The 25622-nt window shown below is 43.9% G+C and overlaps 12 non-coding genes and 1 pseudogene across 12 annotated transcripts; all 13 read right to left on the reverse strand.

Annotated features, from left to right (window-relative positions):
* Positions 1 to 5759: 5759 nt before the first annotated feature.
* Positions 5760 to 5891, reverse strand: LOC148334019 (U2 spliceosomal RNA; annotated as a pseudogene).
* A 688-nt stretch (positions 5892 to 6579) lies between these two features.
* LOC148334020 (U1 spliceosomal RNA) lies at positions 6580 to 6743 on the reverse strand. Its single transcript, XR_015844378.1, has one exon. It is a non-coding gene; the product is annotated as a U1 spliceosomal RNA (small nuclear RNA).
* Positions 6744 to 7401: 658 nt separating this feature from the next.
* LOC148334021 (U2 spliceosomal RNA) lies at positions 7402 to 7592 on the reverse strand. Its single transcript, XR_015844413.1, has one exon. It is a non-coding gene; the product is annotated as a U2 spliceosomal RNA (small nuclear RNA).
* Positions 7593 to 8280: 688 nt separating this feature from the next.
* LOC148334022 (U1 spliceosomal RNA) lies at positions 8281 to 8444 on the reverse strand. Its single transcript, XR_015844394.1, has one exon. It is a non-coding gene; the product is annotated as a U1 spliceosomal RNA (small nuclear RNA).
* A 648-nt stretch (positions 8445 to 9092) lies between these two features.
* Positions 9093 to 9283, reverse strand: LOC148334023 (U2 spliceosomal RNA). The gene has a single exon (XR_015844418.1). It is a non-coding gene; the product is annotated as a U2 spliceosomal RNA (small nuclear RNA).
* A 688-nt stretch (positions 9284 to 9971) lies between these two features.
* On the reverse strand, positions 9972 to 10135 carry LOC148334024 (U1 spliceosomal RNA). Its single transcript, XR_015844405.1, has one exon. It is a non-coding gene; the product is annotated as a U1 spliceosomal RNA (small nuclear RNA).
* Positions 10136 to 10793: 658 nt separating this feature from the next.
* Positions 10794 to 10984, reverse strand: LOC148334025 (U2 spliceosomal RNA). Its single transcript, XR_015844489.1, has one exon. It is a non-coding gene; the product is annotated as a U2 spliceosomal RNA (small nuclear RNA).
* Positions 10985 to 11672: 688 nt separating this feature from the next.
* On the reverse strand, positions 11673 to 11836 carry LOC148334026 (U1 spliceosomal RNA). Its single transcript, XR_015844416.1, has one exon. It is a non-coding gene; the product is annotated as a U1 spliceosomal RNA (small nuclear RNA).
* A 658-nt stretch (positions 11837 to 12494) lies between these two features.
* On the reverse strand, positions 12495 to 12685 carry LOC148334027 (U2 spliceosomal RNA). Its single transcript, XR_015844490.1, has one exon. It is a non-coding gene; the product is annotated as a U2 spliceosomal RNA (small nuclear RNA).
* A 688-nt stretch (positions 12686 to 13373) lies between these two features.
* On the reverse strand, positions 13374 to 13537 carry LOC148334028 (U1 spliceosomal RNA). The gene has a single exon (XR_015844428.1). It is a non-coding gene; the product is annotated as a U1 spliceosomal RNA (small nuclear RNA).
* A 658-nt stretch (positions 13538 to 14195) lies between these two features.
* LOC148334029 (U2 spliceosomal RNA) lies at positions 14196 to 14391 on the reverse strand. The gene has a single exon (XR_015844541.1). It is a non-coding gene; the product is annotated as a U2 spliceosomal RNA (small nuclear RNA).
* A 5981-nt stretch (positions 14392 to 20372) lies between these two features.
* On the reverse strand, positions 20373 to 20536 carry LOC148334030 (U1 spliceosomal RNA). The gene has a single exon (XR_015844365.1). It is a non-coding gene; the product is annotated as a U1 spliceosomal RNA (small nuclear RNA).
* Positions 20537 to 21194: 658 nt separating this feature from the next.
* On the reverse strand, positions 21195 to 21392 carry LOC148334031 (U2 spliceosomal RNA). Its single transcript, XR_015844516.1, has one exon. It is a non-coding gene; the product is annotated as a U2 spliceosomal RNA (small nuclear RNA).
* Between the last annotated feature and the right edge of the window lie 4230 nt (positions 21393 to 25622).

Genomic DNA, 25622 nt, shown 5'->3' on the forward strand with positions numbered 1-25622 from the left:
TCCCGAGTATTGATTTTCAAATTGTTATTGGAGAAAGATTGGAGTAATTAAATTCAAACATCAAGTGAATGGTTGATTGACGTTATTACACAAAATTTATGCAAAACTGAAAGTTTTGGAAGGAAGATAATTTACCCCTTCTCATTCTCACTGGCAAGTGCCACTCGTCCAGTTCTGTCCACAGGTTTGAGGTGACATGTGACCAGTGTGACCAGAAGGCCGGAGAACGCTTCAAATAGCGCCTCACCACGCCCATCCCGGAGGTTCTCCTCAACAAGAGGGAGATATAAGATATATTCACATTGGATGCGCGACTAGATAACACACACCCAGTCCAGGATAGGGCAAAATTTTCTTGGATTGTTCAGACTTTTCCATATAATACAGCACCACAGCAGTGATACTTGAAGTTAATGTCGAATTAGTGGCACTGTTTTTATGGAAAATTACTCACTTAACGCAAGGGTAAGTTGTTGTAGAGGAGATATTTCAGACAAAAATGACCCTGAAGTGGTCACAAGCACGTGTCTCATGTTGGATGTATGAAATTTTATTCTGATATTTTCCATTGTAACGTATTTCATTGTATTTAGGACTAAGACATTGTAAAACACTGTTTGGAAGAACTTATAGAATACCTCAAATTTAAGAACAAATGGGAAATAGTTGTTAAAGCAACTTTAGCTGACCATATGTGAAAAGTGTTAGGAAAACAAAAGACAGGCGCAAATTTAGAGTGACCAGGATCTTTCTGTCTCCCAGCAGGGGCACTAATATAGTGAAGCCAGGATACTGGGTGCTTGTAAGAAGTTTGAAGATAAGACATTTGTAATTACCCAAGGGGGAAGGAGTGGTTAGTAACAGCTCTCACAGCTGTAAAGATAGCAGAAAGGTCAACATTGGTTTATTCGACACGTTGTAAAGAGGTCACACGTTGTAAAGAGGTCACGTTGGTTGAAATCTCCTACAAAGGAGACACCAGACTAAGAGGTTTATACAGAGTTGCAAGCGGGACAAAATTTATTTAAGAGGAACTGTCCTCACTTGAGGCCGAGGCCAGACCTGCTGACCAGCATGATGGTCACCAGCTAAGTGGGGACACCTCAGGTGAGATTGGCCGTGCCGTGCATCAGATATTTCTGGCCCGTTGGGGTCGATGTTGCTGTGTCGTTCAGGTGGGGAAGGGGGAGACAGGCCTGGTCTATGTGGCCAGGGCGAGACGTGATTGGAGTGAGACTTCCGGCAGTGACCCATCCAATAATGTCGACATTACACAGCTGTTCCAGTTGGCCGTCCACCAGGGCGTGCCCCTCCCAGTGGCAGAAATCAGGCGAAATAGTCCATCAATGAGAAATGCTACTCGGGCTAAGTAGAACACATTTTGTACATAATTTTGCACGACATCAGAAAAGGAAAATATGGGATTGGATTAAGGAGCGTGACTAAAATTGTTGTACTTGCAGGTTTAGAAGGCCAAGAGAGATAAGAAAAAAGGAGGCAGCTGCTCCTTCCACTTCTGCTGCTTCTGGGCAAGGTTCGGGTGACGCAGCGCCACAGCAGACTGGCTGCTGTCCATAGCAGGCCAGTCAACGAGGTTGGGATTGCAGTAACAGAGGTATGGGTGGTTACAGACGGGGGTTGTGAGTGGGGTGTGCTCTGGCTGCGGGGTGTGGGGTCACTGGGTGATGAGCTGTCCATGCCGAGCCACTTTCTGGAATGTGCCATCCTCCGGTGTCATATCTGTCACAAAGAGCTCCACCAGCGCAGGGGGCGCCACCGTTACCCACTCCCAACGCACTTGACACAAACCCGCTCGTACCCCATTCCGTGACAGGGGGCCGCGGAGCTTCAGCGTTCGAGGACTAGCAGGTCCTAGCATTCCGGGGACGGTGGATGGACAAGTTTTCGATGGTGCTGGATATTGGGGCGAGCTATGAGCTCCTTCCGCAACCCCCACTGAGCCATGTGGACTCTCGAGATTGCCTGAGTCACTGCCATTGACTGAACGAACACTGGAATTCGAGTGGCATTCCCGGATGGGACTGAACTTGACTGTGCACATCCCACGGAGGGAGCATATGTCGTGCTCTCTTCCTTCCCTGTGGCTAAACTGAACTGAAACATTTGAGGGCAGCTCTGAAACCTGGTTCCCATCCTCCCGCGGTGGGTATGCCCTGTTCTTGCTCTGGTCTGAGTGGTTTAGCAACCGCCACCCTTTCAATTCACCAATTGACATATCACATTGTACATGTGATCACAAACATGATTTGGTTTATCAAAAATGCACTCGTCCAAATTTAGTCATGAGTGCATCTTGCGTTAGAATTATATATTTGTTATGTCTACTGGCGTTGCCTCGCACGTGTGCCTTGTCCCTGAGCAGCGGAAATGGTATGAATTGTTTACTGTCGCAGAGCCACAAATCGCATTGAATATTGATGAGCGTCATCATACTAGAGATCTAGACCCCATAGTTGTTGAATACTCCGCGTCACAATCAGGAGATCATATTTCAGCACCGACTACAAATTCTTTGGTTTTGGGAACATTACTAAATTTCAAAATTTCCAGGGAAGGGTCGCTCGGAAATGGTAGTTCTGTGTGTGTCTCTGCTAGAGGTGTTGTGGACCCAGGGCCCGACTGATTTGGGGCTCGGCTCCACAGCTCCGCGATTGTTTTTACTGTCTCTACCCCCTCCCCCAGTTGACAGAATCAGTGTGGGCACAGCCTGTAGGTGGATTGAGTCAATCATGAGACAATAGGAGGTGAAGACTGCAGCGGTCTTGGAGCTGTCTATGTCTTGTAGAGCACCTTTTCTTCCCATAAAAAAAAAAAAAAAAAAAAAAAAAGAAAATAGAGGTTTAATTCGGTATCTGCGTTATTATAGTTTTGGGATTTTTTTTATTTTAAGCATAAATGGTTACTATTTCATTTGTGTTGCTTTAAAATTTGTCAATTAACAGTCAATATTGGAGCGTTAGCTCGAGGCTTAATTTGTAATCTCGGAACGCAGTTAGATATTTGAACTCAGTGAACTCAGCATCACTGGAGTCGGACATTACTCCGTACATCAACCTCCGGGTGCTTTCCCGGAGGTGGACTCAATCTCGCGGGTAAGGACAGTTTAGTGTTCTGGCTAGAACCTCACACGCCATCCAATTGGGAACTACAGAACAACAGTGGTACCATAACTCACAGTTGCGCCCGGCCCCAGTATTTGTGCCCGCCAAGGTTGAGCTTAGAGGTTGACCGCCCGGACGGGCAGGTCAAGAGAGGGAATGTGTAGATGGCATGAATTGGATCAAAGTCAGACACTTTCGAGTCTGAACAAAGACGAGGACGATGCAAATGTTTGACTATTTTGCTGGCTGGCTTGTGCTTTGTGTGGACTATGTTGGCGTTTGAACAAAGGATGCAGGATGACAGAAGTGATGGAGTGAAAGGAGAACGAGTGATGGTGTACTATTCCTGTAATGGAACGGTATGGTATGAAGCAGAGCGAGATGATGGTAAGACGCTGACACAGACACAACAACTACTGCTAAATCTGAAATGTAAACAACCGACACAGGTGAACACTTGCGTGACAATTTTAATTGGACACACCCATGGAATGATGTGGGAATAAAAAAGAAAGAGCCTATTTTTGACACCCAAGTTGCAAAACAAAAGTTCACCTGCCTAAAAGTTAAATGGGACGGGTCCTGGGATTGGCAATATCCAGGAGTCATGGTGTAATGAAAATGTGTCTTTGCCAGTAGGAATCCCTCTCGCTCGTGATGATGTTTGGCTGTGGTGTGGAGAGAAAGTGCTGTACGATAGGCTTCCCACCAATGCCTCAGGTAAGTGCGCCCTGGTAATGCTGATCATGCCAGTTAGTGTGACAGCCTTAGATCTGGCCAAAATGGAGTGGGAAGGTGTTGGACAATGGGGAAGAATCCCCTTCCTTAACAGGAAGAGAAGGGACATGCAAGAATGGTTGAATGCAGGAGATCCCACGTATATAGATGCAATTGGAGTTCCAAGAGGGATCCCTGACGAGTATAAATTGGTGGATCAAATTGCGGCAGGATGGGAGAGCCTTTTCCTGTTCGTTACAGTAAACAAAAATGTGGACCGGATTAATTATGTCCACTATAATGTCCAACGATTGGCGAATTTGACCACCTCAGCACTCCAGGCAGTGCATGAGCAATTGGCTGCCACGTCTCTTATGGCATTCCAGAACAGAATAAGCTTAGATATGGTGTTAGCCGAAAGAGGAGGGGTGTGTGGTATTTTTGGGCATCAGTGTTGTACTCTGATTCCCAACAATACATCTCCTGACGGTCGCCTTACCAAGGCATTGGAGGGTCTGCGCACGCTAAGTAACAAAATGAAGGAGCACTCAGGTGTGGACACCAGTTGGTATTCTGACTGGTTAAACATCTTTGGTAAATATAAAAGCCTGATTGCATCAGTACTGATTTCTATCGCTGTGTTTGCCGCTATTATGGTGTTATACGGATGTTGCTGTATTCCATGTATCAGATCATTAACTGTTAAGACAATAGAACGCACGTTGGGGCCACTCCCTCCGGGGGGTCAGTACATGATGATCCCTCAAAAGGACCCCCAGGAGGCGGAGGTAGCCGTGGCCCTCCGGAAGTCCAGGATATGAGTATGGAAAGATGGCCTCGGGGACCTGAGGCCATAAGGAGGGAATGAAATTTTCTACTAATTTTCTACTGGAATGAACTTTTCTACTAATTTTCTATTGGAATGACATTTTTGTATTAATTTTCACTAATTGTCTACTGGAATGAAATTTTCTACTGATTCTTATTCTTTTACTAATTGTTTGATGTGTTTTAGTTTTATGGCAAATGATGTCGAGCTCGTGTGCAGCAATGAAATAAGGTGTTCAAGTGATGACCTCAGATGTCTGAGGTCATGAGAGGGATTAAAGGACAATGTAAATGGCAGTCAATTTAAAAACTGAATAAAGAGTAGACTGCTAGGAGCCACTTTTGTGATCCCGGCATGGAAGTCCATTGTTTCAGAGGGGTCTCGTTCACACCTCCTGTGGTGCAGCTGTGATCCAATCTTCCTGCATTCCAATCCTGAGGGTTTGGTCATTAGCATGGTCTAAACTTCAGTTACACTTAAAGGATTTCATACATTTGACTATTAAAGGAATATAAGAGTTTGAGCTTAACATAGTTCATTAGATGTTGGTGCATCCAATGTATGAAAATGTGATATTGTAAAATGCTGAGAGTGTGACTGGTGAAGCAAAACTGGTTGCGGGGGTTGTGCAAGAATGGAATGTTTTAGAAGCAGAAGGTGCTGAGCGAGACGAGATGACTCCAGGAAGGAGCGGCCATCGGGGGATCGCACGCAGGAGGAGTCACGGGAATCGGCGGGAGGAGAAAGACCAATGAGAGCGAGCTAAAGTTAACTGCAATACACATAGCCAATAGAATCATGCCAGGATGCCTTTGTCTGTGCCATTTTGCATGTTGTATAGTACGAATCAGTACTGGGCAACTCGGGGGTAGAACACATTCGCTGGTGGCAAGAGAGGTGTAGAGGTGTATTGAGAGGGACCCGAGATCCAGGTGCCATGTAGAAATCTGTGTATTGGGAATAAACCCACTTGTGCGTGAAAATGCCGGCTTCCTGATACCTTTCTATTGCAGAACGAGCGCGCATATTGTTGGATGAGTGAGAGTTGGGTAAGGTCGCAAATTGGAGTCAGATTACTAATTTGAGTTTACATTGGGTTAAAGTTAAATTCTAACATTGATATAAAGATAAATTCCAACATCCCCAAATAGGGAACGTATCAGATATTAAACTGATAAGAACAGATACTACACTTGATCTTAGCCAAAAGGCCGAGAAGCGATATCAGCAAACTGACACAGGGGGCGACTTGATTCTCGACATTCCGAGCAACAGTGACGGTGACCAATGTAAAATGATCACAACAAACCATTTACATGCCAAACATCAAACTCACACATTTTTAGCTGAAAACGAGACCAACTGTGTTGCTTGCCAGCCTGCGAACGAAACAAAAGCTGAGCAATTGCTGGGTACTGTAGTCCATGTGACCCAAAGTGGACCAATTGGAAACAGCAATAGAAGTATTCCATTTACTGGCATCGCAATGCTCTTAAATGGTTAAATAGTTCGACGTGCGAATTTCAAGAATCTAATAAAACGTATTGCGGATCGTAAGAGGACAATTGTGTTGCTTTTCCTCCTCTAAGTGAAAAGAAAGTTAGGAAATCGCTCGCCTGTCACGTGATCCATATCGGACCAATATGAATTCTGCGCTAACTTCATGCCGTGTAACCATGTAAAACAGTCCTAAACAGACTAAAAAACCGAGATCTTTTCGTTTACACGCACTTCCTGCTTCCCAATTGACAATGTCACTTGCTAGCGCCACCACTTGTGTGGAGGTGAATGACAGTAATTTGTCAACTGCGAAAGAAGCTAACTATTTATCGCATGTTGACAAATAAGCATGAATGCGTGCTCACTAAGTGACATGAATGATTTTATTTCATTGTCATTACCATCAGAAATCAGGGGAGCGCGCGAACGCAGTCCCCCAGTGTCAGAAATTGTGCAGTCGAGATTCCCACATTTGGGGAATTCGCAGGGGTCAGTACAGCCGGAGTGCAACGGCTGAGCCTCACCCTGGGTGAACCACCTTCGTGATCATGGTATCTCCCCTGCCAGGTAAGTATGACATGTACACATTGCCAGGCCAAAAGGTTAAGCACCCACACCATCTTCAGTCACGGGCCCGATTGCAACGCACGTGTGATCGCATGCACACACATACACGCTGGATGATGCATGACACGTACATTAATTTAAGTAGTCTCTTTTAGACTTGCATTAAGTAAATATTTGTGAATGAGGTCAAAAGAATCAGCAAAAACATTCCCATCACGCCTTGCTTAAATTCTAACAAGAATTCAAAGCGAGAATTGAATTGACCCTGCCCCACGCCTTTCTAGCACTCATTTCCTGTTTCTTTGTGTGGTCAGGAACATGTAGCGGTGTAACAATTCAAACTCCTTTACAAAACTTTACTCATTTACGTTTTTGATTAGCCAAGCGCCAATATTATAACTTTATAGGAAATTTATATGATCTATATTTGAAACCATTATTTATATGACCACCCACCGCATGTTCCCTCAATAACGGAGCAAGACGACGCTTTCTTCAATGAAAGAATGTCCTTTAAGCCGCAGCATGACATGGTATTCGGTGAAAGTCTCAAAAACAAGAGACAGCCTTTGAGAAACACGACAGCTGCTTAAAGGGTTTCTTTGTTTTCCCACAGAACTACATTGAATGGAAACATCCAGCAACAAATTCATTGTGACCAGCAGAGGTGGGTGCACCGCTCCTGGCGGTACTGCAATACCAGGTCGATGCGTGGAATGGACGGAGCAAGCCCCTATTCCATCTCCCAGTTCCAAAAATCAATTTAATATATGGTCCCCAAATAGGGAACATATCAGATATTAAACTGATAAGAACAGATACTACACTTGATCTTAGCCAAAAGGCCGAGAAGCGATATCAGCAAACTGACACAGGGGGCGACTTGATTCTCGACATTCCGAGCAACAGTGACGGTGACCAATGTAAAATGATCACAACAAACCATTTACATGCCAAACATCAAACTCACACATTTTTAGCTGAAAACGAGACCAACTGTGTTGCTTGCCAGCCTGCGAACGAAACAAAAGCTGAGCAATTGCTGGGTACTGTAGTCCATGTGACCCAAAGTGGACCAATTGGAAACAGCAATAGAAGTATTCCATTCACTGGCATCGCAATGCTCTTAAATGGTTAAATAGTCCGACGTGCGAATTTCAAGAATCTAATAAAACGTATTGCGGATCGTAAGAGGACAATTGTGTTGCTTTTCCTCCTCTAAGTGAAAAGAAAGTTAGGAAATCGCTCGCCTGTCACGTGATCCATATCGGACCAATATGAATTCTGCGCTAACTTCATGCCGTGTAACCATGTAAAACAGTCCTAAACAGACTAAAAAACCGAGATCTTTTCGTTTACACGCACTTCCTGCTTCCCAATTGACATTGTCACTTGCTAGCGCCACCACTTGTGTGGAGGTGAATGACAGTAATTTGTCAACTGCGAAAGAAGCTAACTATTTATCGCATGTTGACAAATAAGCATGATACCGTGCTCACTAAGTGACATGAATGATTTTATTTCATTGTCATTACCATCAGAAATCAGGGGAGAGCGCGAACGCAGTCCCCCACTGTCAGAAATTGTGCAGTCGAGATTCCCACATTTGGGGAATTCGCAGGGGTCAGTACAGCCGGAGTGCAATGGCTGAGCCTCACCCTGGGTGAACCACCTTCGTGATCATGGTATCTCCCCTGCCAGGTAAGTATGAGATGTACACATTGCCAGGCCAAAAGGTTAAGCACCCCCACCATCTTCAGTCACGGGCCCGATTGCAACGCACGTGTGATCGCATGCACACACATACACGCTGGATGATGCATGACACGTACATTAATTTAAGTAGTCTCTTTTAGACTTGCATTAAGTAAATATTTGTGAATGAGGTCAAAAGAATCAGCAAAAACATTCCCATCACGCCTTGCTTAAATTCTAACAAGAATTCAAAGCGAGAATTGAATTGACCCCTTTCTAGCACTCATTTCCTGTTTCTTTGTGTGGTCAGGAACATGTAGCGGTGTAACAATTCAAACTCCTTTACAAAACTTCACTTATTTACGTTTTTGATTAGCCAAGCGCCAATATTATAACTTTATAGGAAATTTATATGATCTATATTTGAAACCATTATTTATATGACCACCCACCGCATGTTCCCTCAATAACGGAGCAAGACGACGCTTTCTTCAATGAAAGAATGTCCTTTAAGCCGCAGCATGACATGGTATTCGGTGAAAGTCTCAAAAACAAGAGACAGCCTTTGAGAAACACGACAGCTGCTTAAAGGGTTTCTTCGTTTTCCCACAGAACTACATAGAATGGAAACATCCAGCAACAAATTCATTGTGACCAGCAGAGGTGGGTGCACCGCTCCTGGCGGTACTGCAATACCAGGTCGATGCGTGGAATGGACGGAGCAAGCCCCTATTCCATCTCCCAGTTCCAAAAATCAATTTAATATATGGTCCCCAAATAGGGAACGTATCAGATATTAAACTGATAAGAACAGATACTACACTTGATCTTAGCCAAAAGGCCGAGAAGCGATATCAGCAAACTGACACAGGGGGCGACTTGATTCTCGACATTCCGAGCAACAGTGACGGTGACCAATGTAAAATGATCACAACAAACCATTTACATGCCAAACATCAAACTCACACATTTTTAGCTGAAAACGAGACCAACTGTGTTGCTTGCCAGCCTGCGAACGAAACAAAAGCTGAGCAATTGCTGGGTACTGTAGTCCATGTGACCCAAAGTGGACCAATTGGAAACAGCAATAGAAGTATTCCATTTACTGGCATCGCAATGCTCTTAAATGGTTAAATAGTCCGACGTGCGAATTTCAAGAATCTAATAAAACGTATTGCGGATCGTAAGAGGACAATTGTGTTGCTTTTCCTCCTCTAAGTGAAAAGAAAGTTAGGAAATCGCTCGCCTGTCACGTGATCCATATCGGACCAATATGAATTCTGCGCTAACTTCATGCCGTGTAACCATGTAAAACAGTCCTAAACAGACTAAAAAACCGAGATCTTTTCGTTTACACGCACTTCCTGCTTCCCAATTGACATTGTCACTTGCTAGCGCCACCACTTGTGTGGAGGTGAATGACAGTAATTTGTCAACTGCGAAAGAAGCTAACTATTTATCGCATGTTGACAAATAAGCATGATACCGTGCTCACTAAGTGACATGAATGATTTTATTTCATTGTCATTACCATCAGAAATCAGGGGAGAGCGCGAACGCAGTCCCCCACTGTCAGAAATTGTGCAGTCGAGATTCCCACATTTGGGGAATTCGCAGGGGTCAGTACAGCCGGAGTGCAATGGCTGAGCCTCACCCTGGGTGAACCACCTTCGTGATCATGGTATCTCCCCTGCCAGGTAAGTATGAGAAGTACACATTGCCAGGCCAAAAGGTTAAGCACCCACACCATCTTCAGTCACGGGCCCGATTGCAACGCACGTGTGATCGCATGCACACACATACACGCTGGATGATGCATGACACGTACATGAATTTAAGTAGTCTCTTTTAGACTTGCATTAAGTAAATATTTGTGAATGAGGTCAAAAGAATCAGCAAAAACATTCCCATCACGCCTTGCTTAAATTCTAACAAGAATTCAAAGCGAGAATTGAATTGACCCGGCCCCACGCCTTTCTAGCACTCATTTCCTGTTTCTTTGTGTGGTCAGGAACATGTAGCGGTGTAACAATTCAAACTCCTTTACAAAACTTTACTTATTTACGTTTTTGATTAGCCAAGCGCCAATATTATAACTTTATAGGAAATTTATATGATCTATATTTGAAACCATTATTTATATGACCACCCACCGCATGTTCCCTCAATAACGGAGCAAGACGACGCTTTCTTCAATGAAAGAATGTCCTTTAAGCCGCAGCATGACATGGTATTCGGTGAAAGTCTCAAAAACAAGAGACAGCCTTTGAGAAACACGACAGCTGCTTAAAGGGTTTCTTTGTTTTCCCACAGAACTACATACAATGGAAACATCCAGCAACAAATTCATTGTGACCAGCAGAGGTGGGTGCACCGCTCCTGGCGGTACTGCAATACCAGGTCGATGCGTGGAATGGACGCAGCAAGCCCCTATTCCATCTCCCAGTTCCAAAAATCAATTTAATATATGGTCCCCAAATAGGGAACGTATCAGATATTAAACTGATAAGAACAGATACTACACTTGATCTTAGCCAAAAGGCCGAGAAGCGATATCAGCAAACTGACACAGGGGGCGACTTGATTCTCGACATTCCGAGCAACAGTGACGGTGACCAATGTAAAATGATCACAACAAACCATTTACATGCCAAACATCAAACTCACACATTTTTAGCTGAAAACGAGACCAACTGTGTTGCTTGCCAGCCTGCGAACGAAACAAAAGCTGAGCAATTGCTGGGTACTGTAGTCCATGTGACCCAAAGTGGACCAATTGGAAACAGCAATAGAAGTATTCCATTTACTGGCATCGCAATGCTCTTAAATGGTTAAATAGTCCGACGTGCGAATTTCAAGAATCTAATAAAACGTATTGCGGATCGTAAGAGGACAATTGTGTTGCTTTTCCTCCTCTAAGTGAAAAGAAAGTTAGGAAATCGCTCGCCTGTCACGTGATCCATATCGGACCAATATGAATTCTGCGCTAACTTCATGCCGTGTAACCATGTAAAACAGTCCTAAACAGACTAAAAAACCGAGATCTTTTCGTTTACACGCACTTCCTGCTTCCCAATTGACATTGTCACTTGCTAGCGCCACCACTTGTGTGGAGGTGAATGACAGTAATTTGTCAACTGCGAAAGAAGCTAACTATTTATCGCATGTTGACAAATAAGCATGATACCGTGCTCACTAAGTGACATGAATGATTTTATTTCATTGTCATTACCATCAGAAATCAGGGGAGAGCGCGAACGCAGTCCCCCACTGTCAGAAATTGTGCAGTCGAGATTCCCACATTTGGGGAATTCGCAGGGGTCAGTACAGCCGGAGTGCAATGGCTGAGCCTCACCCTGGGTGAACCACCTTCGTGATCATGGTATCTCCCCTGCCAGGTAAGTATGAGAAGTACACATTGCCAGGCCAAAAGGTTAAGCACCCACACCATCTTCAGTCACGGGCCCGATTGCAACGCACGTGTGATCGCATGCACACACATACACGCTGGATGATGCATGACACGTACATGAATTTAAGTAGTCTCTTTTAGACTTGCATTAAGTAAATATTTGTGAATGAGGTCAAAAGAATCAGCAAAAACATTCCCATCACGCCTTGCTTAAATTCTAACAAGAATTCAAAGCGAGAATTGAATTGACCCGGCCCCACGCCTTTCTAGCACTCATTTCCTGTTTCTTTGTGTGGTCAGGAACATGTAGCGGTGTAACAATTCAAACTCCTTTACAAAACTTTACTTATTTACGTTTTTGATTAGCCAAGCGCCAATATTATAACTTTATAGGAAATTTATATGATCTATATTTGAAACCATTATTTATATGACCACCCACCGCATGTTCCCTCAATAACGGAGCAAGACGACGCTTTCTTCAATGAAAGAATGTCCTTTAAGCCGCAGCATGACATGGTATTCGGTGAAAGTCTCAAAAACAAGAGACAGCCTTTGAGAAACACGACAGCTGCTTAAAGGGTTTCTTTGTTTTCCCACAGAACTACATACAATGGAAACATCCAGCAACAAATTCATTGTGACCAGCAGAGGTGGGTGCACCGCTCCTGGCGGTACTGCAATACCAGGTCGATGCGTGGAATGGACGCAGCAAGCCCCTATTCCATCTCCCAGTTCCAAAAATCAATTTAATATATGGTCCCCAAATAGGGAACGTATCAGATATTAAACTGATAAGAACAGATACTACACTTGATCTTAGCCAAAAGGCCGAGAAGCGATATCAGCAAACTGACACAGGGGGCGACTTGATTCTCGACATTCCGAGCAACAGTGACGGTGACCAATGTAAAATGATCACAACAAACCATTTACATGCCAAACATCAAACTCACACATTTTTAGCTGAAAACGAGACCAACTGTGTTGCTTGCCAGCCTGCGAACGAAACAAAAGCTGAGCAATTGCTGGGTACTGTAGTCCATGTGACCCAAAGTGGACCAATTGGAAACAGCAATAGAAGTATTCCATTCACTGGCATCGCAATGCTCTTAAATGGTTAAACAGTCCGACGTGCGAATTTCAAGAATCTAATAAAACGTATTGCGGATCGTAAGAGGATAATTGTGTTGCTTTTCCTCCTCTAAGTGAAAAGAAAGTTAGGAAATCGCTCGCCTGTCACGTGATCCATATCGGACCAATATGAATTCTGCGCTAACTTCATGCCGTGTAACCATGTAAAACAGTCCTAAACAGACTAAAAAACCGAGATCTTTTCGTTTACACGCACTTCCTGCTTCCCAATTGACATTGTCACTTGCTAGCGCCACCACTTGTGTGGAGGTGAATGACAGTAATTTGTCAACTGCGAAAGAAGCTAACTATTTATCGCATGTTGACAAATAAGCATGATACCGTGCTCACTAAGTGACATGAATGATTTTATTTCATTGTCATTACCATCAGAAATCAGGGGAGAGCGCGAACGCAGTCCCCCACTGTCAGAAATTGTGCAGTCGAGATTCCCACATTTGGGGAATTCGCAGGGGTCAGTACAGCCGGAGTGCAATGGCTGAGCCTCACCCTGGGTGAACCACCTTCGTGATCATGGTATCTCCCCTGCCAGGTAAGTATGAGAAGTACACATTGCCAGGCCAAAAGGTTAAGCACCCACACCATCTTCAGTCACGGGCCCGATTGCAACGCACGTGTGATCGCATGCACACACATACACGCTGGATGATGCATGACACGTACATGAATTTAAGTAGTCTCTTTTAGACTTGCATTAAGTAAATATTTGTGAATGAGGTCAAAAGAATCAGCAAAAACATTCCCATCACGCCTTGCTTAAATTCTAACAAGAATTCAAAGCGAGAATTGAATTGACCCGGCCCCACGCCTTTCTAGCACTCATTTCCTGTTTCTTTGTGTGGTCAGGAACATGTAGCGGTGTAACAATTCAAACTCCTTTACAAAACTTTACTTATTTACGTTTTTGATTAGCCAAGCGCCAATATTATAACTTTATAGGAAATTTATATGATCTATATTTGAAACCATTATTTATATGACCACCCACCGCATGTTCCCTCAATAACGGAGCAAGACGACGCTTTCTTCAATGAAAGAATGTCCTTTAAGCCGCAGCATGACATGGTATTCGGTGAAAGTCTCAAAAACAAGAGACAGCCTTTGAGAAACACGACAGCTGCTTAAAGGGTTTCTTTGTTTTCCCACAGAACTACATACAATGGAAACATCCAGCAACAAATTCATTGTGACCAGCAGAGGTGGGTGCACCGCTCCTGGCGGTACTGCAATACCAGGTCGATGCGTGGAATGGACGCAGCAAGCCCCTATTCCATCTCCCAGTTCCAAAAATCAAATTAATATATGGTCCCCAAATAGGGAACATATCAGATATTAAACTGATAAGAACAGATTTTTTCTTTTGCAAAATTTTTATTGTTACTGTAGACATTGATGTTCACATCTCTCCAACATGGAGCACAATCTTAGTTCTGTGGTAACGTGTTAAAAAAGCAGCATGTTTGACATAGAGGTGTAAGGTAAAATGTATCTAAAATACATCTAGACAATATTTTTTAAAAAGCAATTGTTAAAAAAAAAGGCACTTCAACCTCTGTTGTGCAGGAGCGTAGTATCGCCTTACTAAGTGGGACTTCATCCCACCCTCTCAAACAGAGTCCAGACAGATAAAACCTGCCAGGATGCTTCAAGGAGTTCCTCAGAGGTGTTGTATCTCTCCACTCTCTCCCGAGGAGCCAGGCCGTCGCTGCCAGGACCTTCCCTGTGGGCTCCGGTTCCCTCCTCCGGGCGGGCACAGACGACTCTTCTTGGTGACTGTGTCCTTGGCTTGCCGCAGGCAGCTCAGAGTAGCCGCTGCCATTCGGAGCACAGCCACAGGGGTGGTCTGTCTGTGCCTCCTTACCAGCAAGTTTCTGGAGGTCCAAATGGCGTCTTTGATGGCGGCAAGGGTGAGCCACTGCTTTGCAAAATGTTCTCTTGTGTTCGTCATTGGGCCCACCCCATAGAGCACGAATTGTGCATTGAGGACCTCCCTTGCTGGCAAGTCCGAGAATTGCAGGTGGCCGGCTGTCGCCCACAGGTCCGTGGCAGCACTGCACTCCCAGAGGAGGTGCCTCACCGACTCTTGGGCGCCACAACCAGGTCGGGGGCAGTTTGAGTGCGCTGCCATACCTCGGGAGTGCATAACGTACCTGACTGGGAGGATTTCGTGCGCCGCCATCCATGACAGGTCCCGAAGTTTGTTTGGGAGGGCGGGATGGTTTACATTGCGCCAAACAGTTGTGGGCTCGCCGAATGCAAGCCCGCGCACTGGACATACCGTTTCCCGCTCCTGCACAACAGAGATGAGAGATCTGTGGTTTTTTAAAACATGGCATTCTTGATTTTCTAGTTTAAAATTCCTTAAAAAAACTTTTATAAAAGAATAGGCAGGCGGCAGGATAAAAGACACAGGCAGTCTTTGATCGCTAGGGATGAGTCTTAATTTCCGGAGGTAAGATCCCATCCAGAATCTTAACATTGCTCGAGCTTTTTGAGCGCTTGAGGGCTCTAGTGCAGTTTGGAAGTGCAGGGCCACATATCTGCTTCCCAAGAAGAGCTGGAGGTCCGGCACTCCTTTTCCCCCTTTTTCTCTGCTCATCTTCATTGTTGCTCTCTTCAGTCTCTCCCACTTGGATCCCCAGATGAAGTAAAAGATAGCCCGGTCCAAACCTAAAAGGATACTTCTTGTTGGGATAAAAACAGAACTGATTAATAAAAGCAATGGTAGAATAACTGCTTTTATGATTAAAACTTTTCCCTCTATGGTCAGTTCCCTCATTCTCCAAAAAACAAGTCTTTTCCTCACTTTCCCTACCACGTCGCCCCAACTTGCTTCTCCTCCCCCTTCCCTGCCAAATCTGATCCCGAGTATTTTCTGGTCAGTTTTTGTCAATGTCAGGGGTAAACCTGTCTTTTCTGTCAATGTCCACGGTCCATAAAACTGTGCTTGTGTCTTGGCTCTATTAAGTTTTGACCCAGAGGCCCTCCCATACCAATCAGTCAAGTCCAAAGCCCTTGTCACCGATAAAAGGTCTGAGCACAGGATATTAAAATCGTCCATATATAAAATACATTTTGTCGTGAGTCCCCCGCCACCTGGAATGTTAACCCCCTTGATCATTTTATCCTTTCTCAACATCTGTGCCAGCGGTTCTATGCATAGGACATAGAGGAGTGCAGATAAAGGACAACCCTGACGGACACCGCAGTTAATTTGGACTGCTTTTGTCAGGTCCCCATTAACCACAAATCTACTGCTAATATCCCGGTACAGCAATCCCACCCACGCTATATACCTTTCGGGAAAACCCCATTTTTGCAGTACTCTAAAGAGGTACCGGTGCGAGATTCGGTCAAACGCTTTCTCAAAATCTAAATTTAGGACTACTAGCCGCATATTTCTGTCTCTCGCATAACAGATGGTGTCACGGATCAGCATGAGGCTGTCCGTGATCTTCCTCCCCACGATGGCACAGGTTTGATCCGGGTTGATCAATTCGCCCATAAAAACAGACATGCGTGTAGCTAAAAGTTTACTAAAAAGTTTGCAATCAACATTTAAAAGCGTGATAGGTCGCCAGTTGTCCAGGTCCGCCTTGTCTCCCTTCTTGTGCAGTAGTGTCACTATCCCTACTCTAAAACTGTCTGGTAGTCGGCTTGTTTTGTCAAATTCATTAAAAACAGTGATTAAATCCGGTGCTATAATGTCCCAAAAGGTCAAATAAAATTCCAGGCAGAGTCCGTCCTCACCCGGAGCTTTTGCTTTCTTAAATTGTTTTATGCATTTGTTTAATTCCTCTTGAGTAAAATCTCGCGTTAAAAGCACTTTATCAGTCACTGTTTTCTCAATAAAATTCAATACTTCCGACGTTGTCTCAGGTTGAATCTCTTTCCTGTCATACAGTTTCTGGTAGTAGCTTTCCACTGTCTCTTTTATTTCACTGCTTATTTCTGTTATAGCACCATTTACTTTTCGCAACTTAAAAATACCCCCACTCTTGTTCATAATTCTTTTAAAAAAGTACCTTGTACATTTTTCTCCTTCCTCTATCTCCTTTTCTTTACTCCTTAGTATTACACCTTTACTTTTGATGTCTGCTAAAAGCCTCAATTTATTTTTAATCTGTTTAATTTCCTCATTAAAATTGATACCCTTTTGTGAGAGGTTAAAATACCTTTGTAGTCTTTTTTGTAGTCCTAACATATGTTTCATTTCCTTCTTTTTCTTCTCTCTTCCTGCTTCTCTAAAAAAGGTCTGGGTTCTTAACTTTATCATTTCCCACCATTGTGCTCGTGATTCAAACAGGTCTTGGAGCGTTTGCCAATTTTTGTACTGCTCCCTGTATTTGTTCACCAGGACTTCGTCTTCAAGAAGGGAACAGTTGAGCCTCCAGAGGCCTCTGCCAACTGTCAAACCAGATGGGATTGACAGGTTGCAAGAAAGTGAGAGGTGGTCTGAGAAGAAGACAGGGGTTAATCTCGCATCAGTTGGTGTCCAACCCCGTGTAAATAAATAGTCAATGCGAGAGGCTTTGCTGCTATCTCCGCTAAACCATGTAAAACCCTCCTCTCTTGGATGTATGGTTTTAAAACAATCATCTAATTTAAAAACCCGGCACATGTCCTTCAGTAAAACAGATGTTTTATCAACTTTAAAATCCTCCCCAGCTCCTTTTTTATCATTTCTGCTTAAAACACAGTTAAAATCTCCTCCCATAATAAAGGGTGCACGACCTAGCATGTGACACTGCAAGTTCTCTAAAAGTTCATACCTGTCGTGTTTTTCATTTGGACCGTATATATTTAAAAGGTTAAAACCCTTTCCCATGAAGGTTAGGTGTGCTAAAAGTGCTCGTCCATCTATTAAAACCGTGCTACCTTTAATTGCAATTCGAGTGTTGTTTATTAAAATGGCCACTCCATCGTTGCGGTTTTCGTTCGACCCACTCCATAAAGATGGGTGTGGCCACATTTCCTCCCACTGCTTATCATTTTTTAAAAAGGGAATACCACATTCTTGCATTAAAAACACATCAGACTTAAGAGTTTTTAAAAAGGACAATACGCTCTGAGCACGAGTCTTTGATTTCACACTTCTAACGTTTATAGTCGAGAAGGTGAGAGTTAAAGATATGATTTAAAATGGAGGCCTACAAAACAGGGTATCAAAAGGAGGAAGCTCTTTAAAACTAATCAATTAGGTAATTTCTTGAGACCGGAGTTCTTCCTTCACCTGAGCAATAGGTGTAGGATTCGGGAGTCTTGGTGATGGTCTTTCTCGCAATCTTAAATTCATTGTGTTATGGTTTTTGGGCGTTGATTGTAGTACTATGTTCAAAAAAGACAGCTCGTTTGGTGAGTTGCAAGGAAAAACCCTGTGCTCTTCCACGTCGCTCTCTGAGCTCCCGGGCCTTCCCCTCTTCTCTAAGGTCAATGGAGACTCAGAAGACCGCTCAGATGCTAGTCGTTTAATTTTTTGTGTACAAGGAATTTCGCTGCGTTCACTACTAGTCTGGTCTTCCATGTTGGTTTTGCTCGATTCGGTTGTGGGCATTTGTGGCAACATGCTACTTTCTTCTGAACTCCCCATTGGTGTAGTCAACATATGCCCCTGCCCTTCCACCTCCTCACCTGTTCCCTCTCCACCAATGACAGGTTTTGGAGGGAGATTTGAATTTTCCGGTGTGTCTTTTGGTTGTTTGTCCATTTCAATTTCATTTAGCAGTACCATTTCTTTCCCAGCCTTCAATTTGTTGGCAAATGATTTTGGACAATTTCTGTAGAGGTGGTTTGATTCCCCACAGAGATTGCACTTTCTGCCATTGGTGCATTCTTCAAAAGTATGCCCAATTACTCTGCATTTTCCACAAATTATCTGCTGACATGCTTCTGCCAGGTGTCCATGCTCACCACACTTGCGGCAGAGCTTGGGTTGACCCTGGTAGTGTATGTAGCCTCGGTTTTCACCCAAAACTATCATTGATGGGAGATGTTTCAGGCCCTGGAAGCCCTGGGGGTCCTGCCATTGTTGAATGGGTACCCGCCAGGCACAGTTCCAGATGCCATCCTCATCTCTCACTTTCATAGCCTGGCCTTTCACCGTGCAATATCTACCCAGCCAAAAACAAATGTCATCTGCATTCACTGTCTCATTAAACATTCTGACAATAACTGTTTTAGCAGCATTATCAGTCAGTTTTTCCACATTGAACGCAGAAAACTGGGCTTTTACCTCTTCATAACGAAGCCAAAATTCGCGAAGATTTTGAGCAGAGCTGAAACTAACATCAAAACCTTTGCTAAAAGGCAACGTTATGATACAGTTCAGGTCATTAGCATTAAATTCCAAGGTCTGTTGGATAAGTTTCCTGGAAAAATCCAGTCTGGACATTACCAGGAACTCTCCATTAACTTCCTTGAAAGTAAAACGTACACTGTGGTGCCTCCGCATGCCGGCATGGGTGGCCGACATAGCCGGAGAACCACAGGACGTAGATAATAAATAATAACAAATACTAGTTTACATTTACTTACCTTAGTCGGATAACTGAAAATACAAAGGTTATTATCAACAATAAGCAACAGCTGATATATCCCCCAATGAATAAGTCCTATACCACAGCAGGTATAGAACCAACACGCCCAAAGGAGGTGATCGCAGTCTTAGCCAAAAGGCCGAGAAGCGATATCAGCAAACTGACACAGGGGGCGACTTGATTCTCGACATTCCGAGCAACAGTGACGGTGACCAATGTAAAATGATCACAACAAACCATTTACATGCCAAACATCAAACTCACACATTTTTAGCTGAAAACGAGACCAACTGTGTTGCTTGCCAGCCTGCGAACGAAACAAAAGCTGAGCAATTGCTGGGTACTGTAGTCCATGTGACCCAAAGTGGACCAATTGGAAACAGCAATAGAAGTATTCCTTTCACTGGCATCGCAATGCTCTTAAATGGTTAAATAGTCCGACGTGCGAATTTCAAGAATCTAATAAAACGTATTGCGGATCGTAAGAGGACAATTGTGTTGCTTTTCCTCCTCTAAGTGAAAAGAAAGTTAGGAAATCGCTCGCCTGTCACGTGATCCATATCGGACCAATATGAATTCTGCGCTAACTTCATGCCGTGTAACCATGTAAAACAGTCCTAAACAGACTAAAAAACCGAGATCTTTTCGTTTACACGCACTTCCTGCTTCCCAATTGACATTGTCACTTGCTAGCGCCACCACTTGTGTGGAGGTGAATGACAGTAATTTGTCAACTGCGAAAGAAGCTAACTATTTATCGCATGTTGACAAATAAGCATGATACCGTGCTCACTAAGTGACATGAATGATTTTATTTCATTGTCATTACCATCAGAAATCAGGGGAGAGCGCGAACACAGTCCCCCACTGTCAGAAATTGTGCAGTCGAGATTCCCACATTTGGGGAATTCGCAGGGGTCAGTACAGCCGGAGTGCAATGGCTGAGCCTCACCCTGGGTGAACCACCTTCGTGATCATGGTATCTCCCCTGCCAGGTAAGTATGAGATGTACACATTGCCAGGCCAAAAGGTTAAGCACCCACACCATCTTCAGTCACGGGCCCGATTGCAACGCACGTGTGATCGCATGCACACACATACACGCTGGATGATGCATGACACGTACATTAATTTAAGTAGTCTCTTTTAGACTTGCATTAAGTAAATATTTGTGAATGAGGTCAAAAGAATCAGCAAAAACATTCCCATCACGCCTTGCTTAAATTCTAACAAGAATTCAAAGCGAGAATTGAATTGACCCTGCCCCACGCCTTTCTAGCACTCATTTCCTGTTTCTTTGTGTGGTCAGGAACATGTAGCGGTGTAACAATTCAAACTCCTTTACAAAACTTTACTTATTTACGTTTTTGATTAGCCAAGCGCCAATATTATAACTTTATAGGAAATTTATATGATCTATATTTGAAACCATTATTTATATGACCACCCACCGCATGTTCCCTCAATAACGGAGCAAGACGACGCTTTCTTCAATGAAAGAATGTCCTTTAAGCCGCAGCATGACATGGTATTCGGTGAAAGTCTCAAAAACAAGAGACAGCCTTTGAGAAACACGACAGCTGCTTAAAGGGTTTCTTCGTTTTCCCACAGAACTACATAGAATGGAAACATCCAGCAACAAATTCATTGTGACCAGCAGAGGTGGGTGCACCGCTCCTGGCGGTACTGCAATACCAGGTCGATGCGTGGAATGGACGGAGCAAGCCCCTATTCCATCTCCCAGTTCCAAAAATCAATTTAATATATGGTCCCCAAATAGGGAACGTATCAGATATTAAACTGATAAGAACAGATTTTTTTTCTTTTGCAAAATTTTTATTGTTACTGTAGACATTGATGTTCACATCTCTCCAACATGGAGCACAATCTTAGTTCTGTGGTAACGTGTTAAAAAAGCAGCATGTTTGACATAGAGGTGTAAGGTAAAATGTATCTAAAATACATCTAGACAATATTTTTTAAAAAGCAATTGTTAAAAAAAGCACTTCAATCTCTGTTGTGCAGGAGCGTAGTATCGCCTTACTAAGTGGGACTTCATCCCACCCTCTCAAACAGAATCCAGACAGATAAGACCTGCCAGGATGCTTCAAGGAGTTCCTCAGAGGTGTTGCATCTCTCCACTCTCTCCCGAGGAGCCAGGCCGTCGCTGCCAGGACCTTCCCTGTGGGCTCCGGTTCCCTCCTCCGGGCGGGCACAGACGACTCTTCTTGGTGACTGTGTCCTTGGCTTGCCGCAGGCAGCTCAGAGTAGCCGCTGCCATTCGGAGCACAGCCACGGGGGTGGTCTGTCTGTGCCTCCTTACCAGCAAGTTTCTGGAGGTCCAAATGGCATCTTTGATGGCGGCAAGGGTGAGCCACTGCTTTGCAAAATGTTCTCTTGTGTTCGTCATTGGGCCCACCCCATAGAGCACGAATTGTGCATTGAGGACCTCCCTTGCTGGCAAGTCCGAGAATTGCAGGTGGCCGGCTGTCGCCCACAGGTCCGTGGCAGCACTGCACTCCCAGAGGAGGTGCCTCACCGACTCTTGGGCGCCACAACCAGGTCGGGGGCAGTTTGAGTGCGCTGCCATACCTCGGGAGTGCATAACGTACCTGACTGGGAGGATTTCGTGCGCCGCCATCCATGACAGGTCCCGAAGTTTGTTTGGGAGGGCGGGATGGTTTACATTGCGCCAAACAGTTGTGGGCTCGCCGAATGCAAGCCCGCGCACTGGACATACCGTTTCCCGCTCCTGCACAACAGAGATGAGAGATCTGTGGTTTTTTAAAACATGGCATTCTTGATTTTCTAGTTTAAAATTCCTTAAAAAAACTTTTATAAAAGAATAGGCAGGCGGCAGGATAAAAGACACAGGCAGTCTTTGATCGCTAGGGATGAGTCTTAATTTCCGGAGGTAAGATCCCATCCAGAATCTTAACATTGCTCGAGCTTTTTGAGCGCTTGAGGGCTCTAGTGCAGTTTGGAAGTGCAGGGCCACATATCTGCTTCCCAAGAAGAGCTGGAGGTCCGGCACTCCTTTTCCCCCTTTTTCTCTGCTCATCTTCATTGTTGCTCTCTTCAGTCTCTCCCACTTGGATCCCCAGATGAAGTAAAAGATAGCCCGGTCCAAACCTAAAAGGATACTTCTTGTTGGGATAAAAACAGAACTGATTAATAAAAGCAATGGTAGAATAACTGCTTTTATGATTAAAACTTTTCCCTCTATGGTCAGTTCCCTCATTCTCCAAAAAACAAGTCTTTTCCTCACTTTCCCTACCACGTCGCCCCAACTTGCTTCTCCTCCCCCTTCCCTGCCAAATCTGATCCCGAGTATTTTCTGGTCAGTTTTTGTCAATGTCAGGGGTAAACCTGTCTTTTCTGTCAATGTCCACGGTCCATAAAACTGTGCTTGTGTCTTGGCTCTATTAAGTTTTGACCCAGAGGCCCTCCCATACCAATCAGTCAAGTCCAAAGCCCTTGTCACCGATAAAAGGTCTGAGCACAGGATATTAAAATCGTCCATATATAAAATACATTTTGTCGTGAGTCCCCCGCCACCTGGAATGTTAACCCCCTTGATCATTTTATCCTTTCTCAACATCTGTGCCAGCGGTTCTATGCATAGGACATAGAGGAGTGCAGATAAAGGACAACCCTGACGGACACCGCAGTTAATTTGGACTGCTTTTGTCAGGTCCCCATTAACCACAAATCTACTGCTAATATCCCGGTACAGCAATCCCACCCACGCTATATACCTTTCGGGAAAACCCCATTTTTGCAGTACTCTAAAGAGGTACCGGTGCGAGATTCGGTCAAACGCTTTCTCAAAATCTAAATTTAGGACTACTAGCCGCATATTTCTGTCTCTCGCATAACAGATGGTGTCACGGATCAGCATGAGCCTGTCCGTGATCTTCCTCCCCACGATGGCACAGGTTTGATCCGGGTTGATCAATTCGCCCATAAAAACAGACATGCGTGTAGCTAAAAGTTTACTAAAAAGTTTGCAATCAACATTTAAAAGCGTGATAGGTCGCCAGTTGTCCAGGTCCGCCTTGTCTCCCTTCTTGTGCAGTAGTGTCACTATCCCTACTCTAAAACTGTCTGGTAGTCGGCTTGTTTTGTCAAATTCATTAAAAACAGTGATTAAATCCGGTGCTATAATGTCCCAAAAGGTCAAATAAAATTCCAGGCAGAGTCCGTCCTCACCCGGAGCTTTTGCTTTCTTAAATTGTTTTATGCATTTGTTTAATTCCTCTTGAGTAAAATCTCGCGTTAAAAGCACTTTATCAGTCACTGTTTTCTCAATAAAATTCAATACTTCCGACGTTGTCTCAGGTTGAATCTCTTTCCTGTCATACAGTTTCTGGTAGTAGCTTTCCACTGTCTCTTTTATTTCACTGCTTATTTCTGTTATAGCACCATTTACTTTTCGCAACTTAAAAATACCCCCACTCTTGTTCATAATTCTTTTAAAAAAGTACCTTGTACATTTTTCTCCTTCCTCTATCTCCTTTTCTTTACTCCTTAGTATTACACCTTTACTTTTGATGTCTGCTAAAAGCCTCAATTTATTTTTAATCTGTTTAATTTCCTCATTAAAATTGATACCCTTTTGTGAGAGGTTAAAATACCTTTGTAGTCTTTTTTGTAGTCCTAACATATGTTTCATTTCCTTCTTTTTCTTCTCTCTTCCTGCTTCTCTAAAAAAGGTCTGGGTTCTTAACTTTATCATTTCCCACCATTGTGCTCGTGATTCAAACAGGTCTTGGAGCGTTTGCCAATTTTTGTACTGCTCCCTGTATTTGTTCACCAGGACTTCGTCTTCAAGAAGGGAACAGTTGAGCCTCCAGAGGCCTCTGCCAACTGTCAAACCAGATGGGATTGACAGGTTGCAAGAAAGTGAGAGGTGGTCTGAGAAGAAGACAGGGGTTAATCTCGCATCAGTTGGTGTCCAACCCCGTGTAAATAAATAGTCAATGCGAGAGGCTTTGCTGCTATCTCCGCTAAACCATGTAAAACCCTCCTCTCTTGGATGTATGGTTTTAAAACAATCATCTAATTTAAAAACCCGGCACATGTCCTTCAGTAAAACAGATGTTTTATCAACTTTAAAATCCTCCCCAGCTCCTTTTTTATCATTTCTGCTTAAAACACAGTTAAAATCTCCTCCCATAATAAAGGGTGCACGACCTAGCATGTGACACTGCAAGTTCTCTAAAAGTTCATACCTGTCGTGTTTTTCATTTGGACCGTATATATTTAAAAGGTTAAAACCCTTTCCCATGAAGGTTAGGTGTGCTAAAAGTGCTCGTCCATCTATTAAAACCGTGCTACCTTTAATTGCAATTCGAGTGTTGTTTATTAAAATGGCCACTCCATCGTTGCGGTTTTCGTTCGACCCACTCCATAAAGATGGGTGTGGCCACATTTCCTCCCACTGCTTATCATTTTTTAAAAAGGGAATACCACATTCTTGCATTAAAAACACATCAGACTTAAGAGTTTTTAAAAAGGACAATACGCTCTGAGCACGAGTCTTTGATTTCACACTTCTAACGTTTATAGTCGAGAAGGTGAGAGTTAAAGATATGATTTAAAATGGAGGCCTACAAAACAGGGTATCAAAAGGAGGAAGCTCTTTAAAACTAATCAATTAGGTAATTTCTTGAGACCGGAGTTCTTCCTTCACCTGAGCAATAGGTGTAGGATTCGGGAGTCTTGGTGATGGTCTTTCTCGCAATCTTAAATTCATTGTGTTATGGTTTTTGGGCGTTGATTGTAGTACTATGTTCAAAAAAGACAGCTTGTTTGGTGAGTTGCAAGGAAAAACCCTGTGCTCTTCCACGTCGCTCTCTGAGCTCCCGGGCCTTCCCCTCTTCTCTAAGGTCAATGGAGACTCAGAAGACCGCTCAGATGCTAGTCGTTTAATTTTTTGTGTACAAGGAATTTCGCTGCGTTCACTACTAGTCTGGTCTTCCATGTTGGTTTTGGTCGATTCGGTTGTGGGCATTTGTGGCAACATGCTACTTTCTTCTGAACTCCCCATTGGTGTAGTCAACATATGCCCCTGCCCTTCCACCTCC

The sequence above is a fragment of the Idiotropiscis lumnitzeri genome, chromosome 7, assembly GCF_059441095.1.
Source record: "Idiotropiscis lumnitzeri isolate Australia: NSW breed Sydney's pygmy pipehorse chromosome 7, RoL_Ilum_1.0, whole genome shotgun sequence".
Classification (NCBI taxonomy): Eukaryota; Metazoa; Chordata; class Actinopteri; order Syngnathiformes; family Syngnathidae; genus Idiotropiscis; species Idiotropiscis lumnitzeri.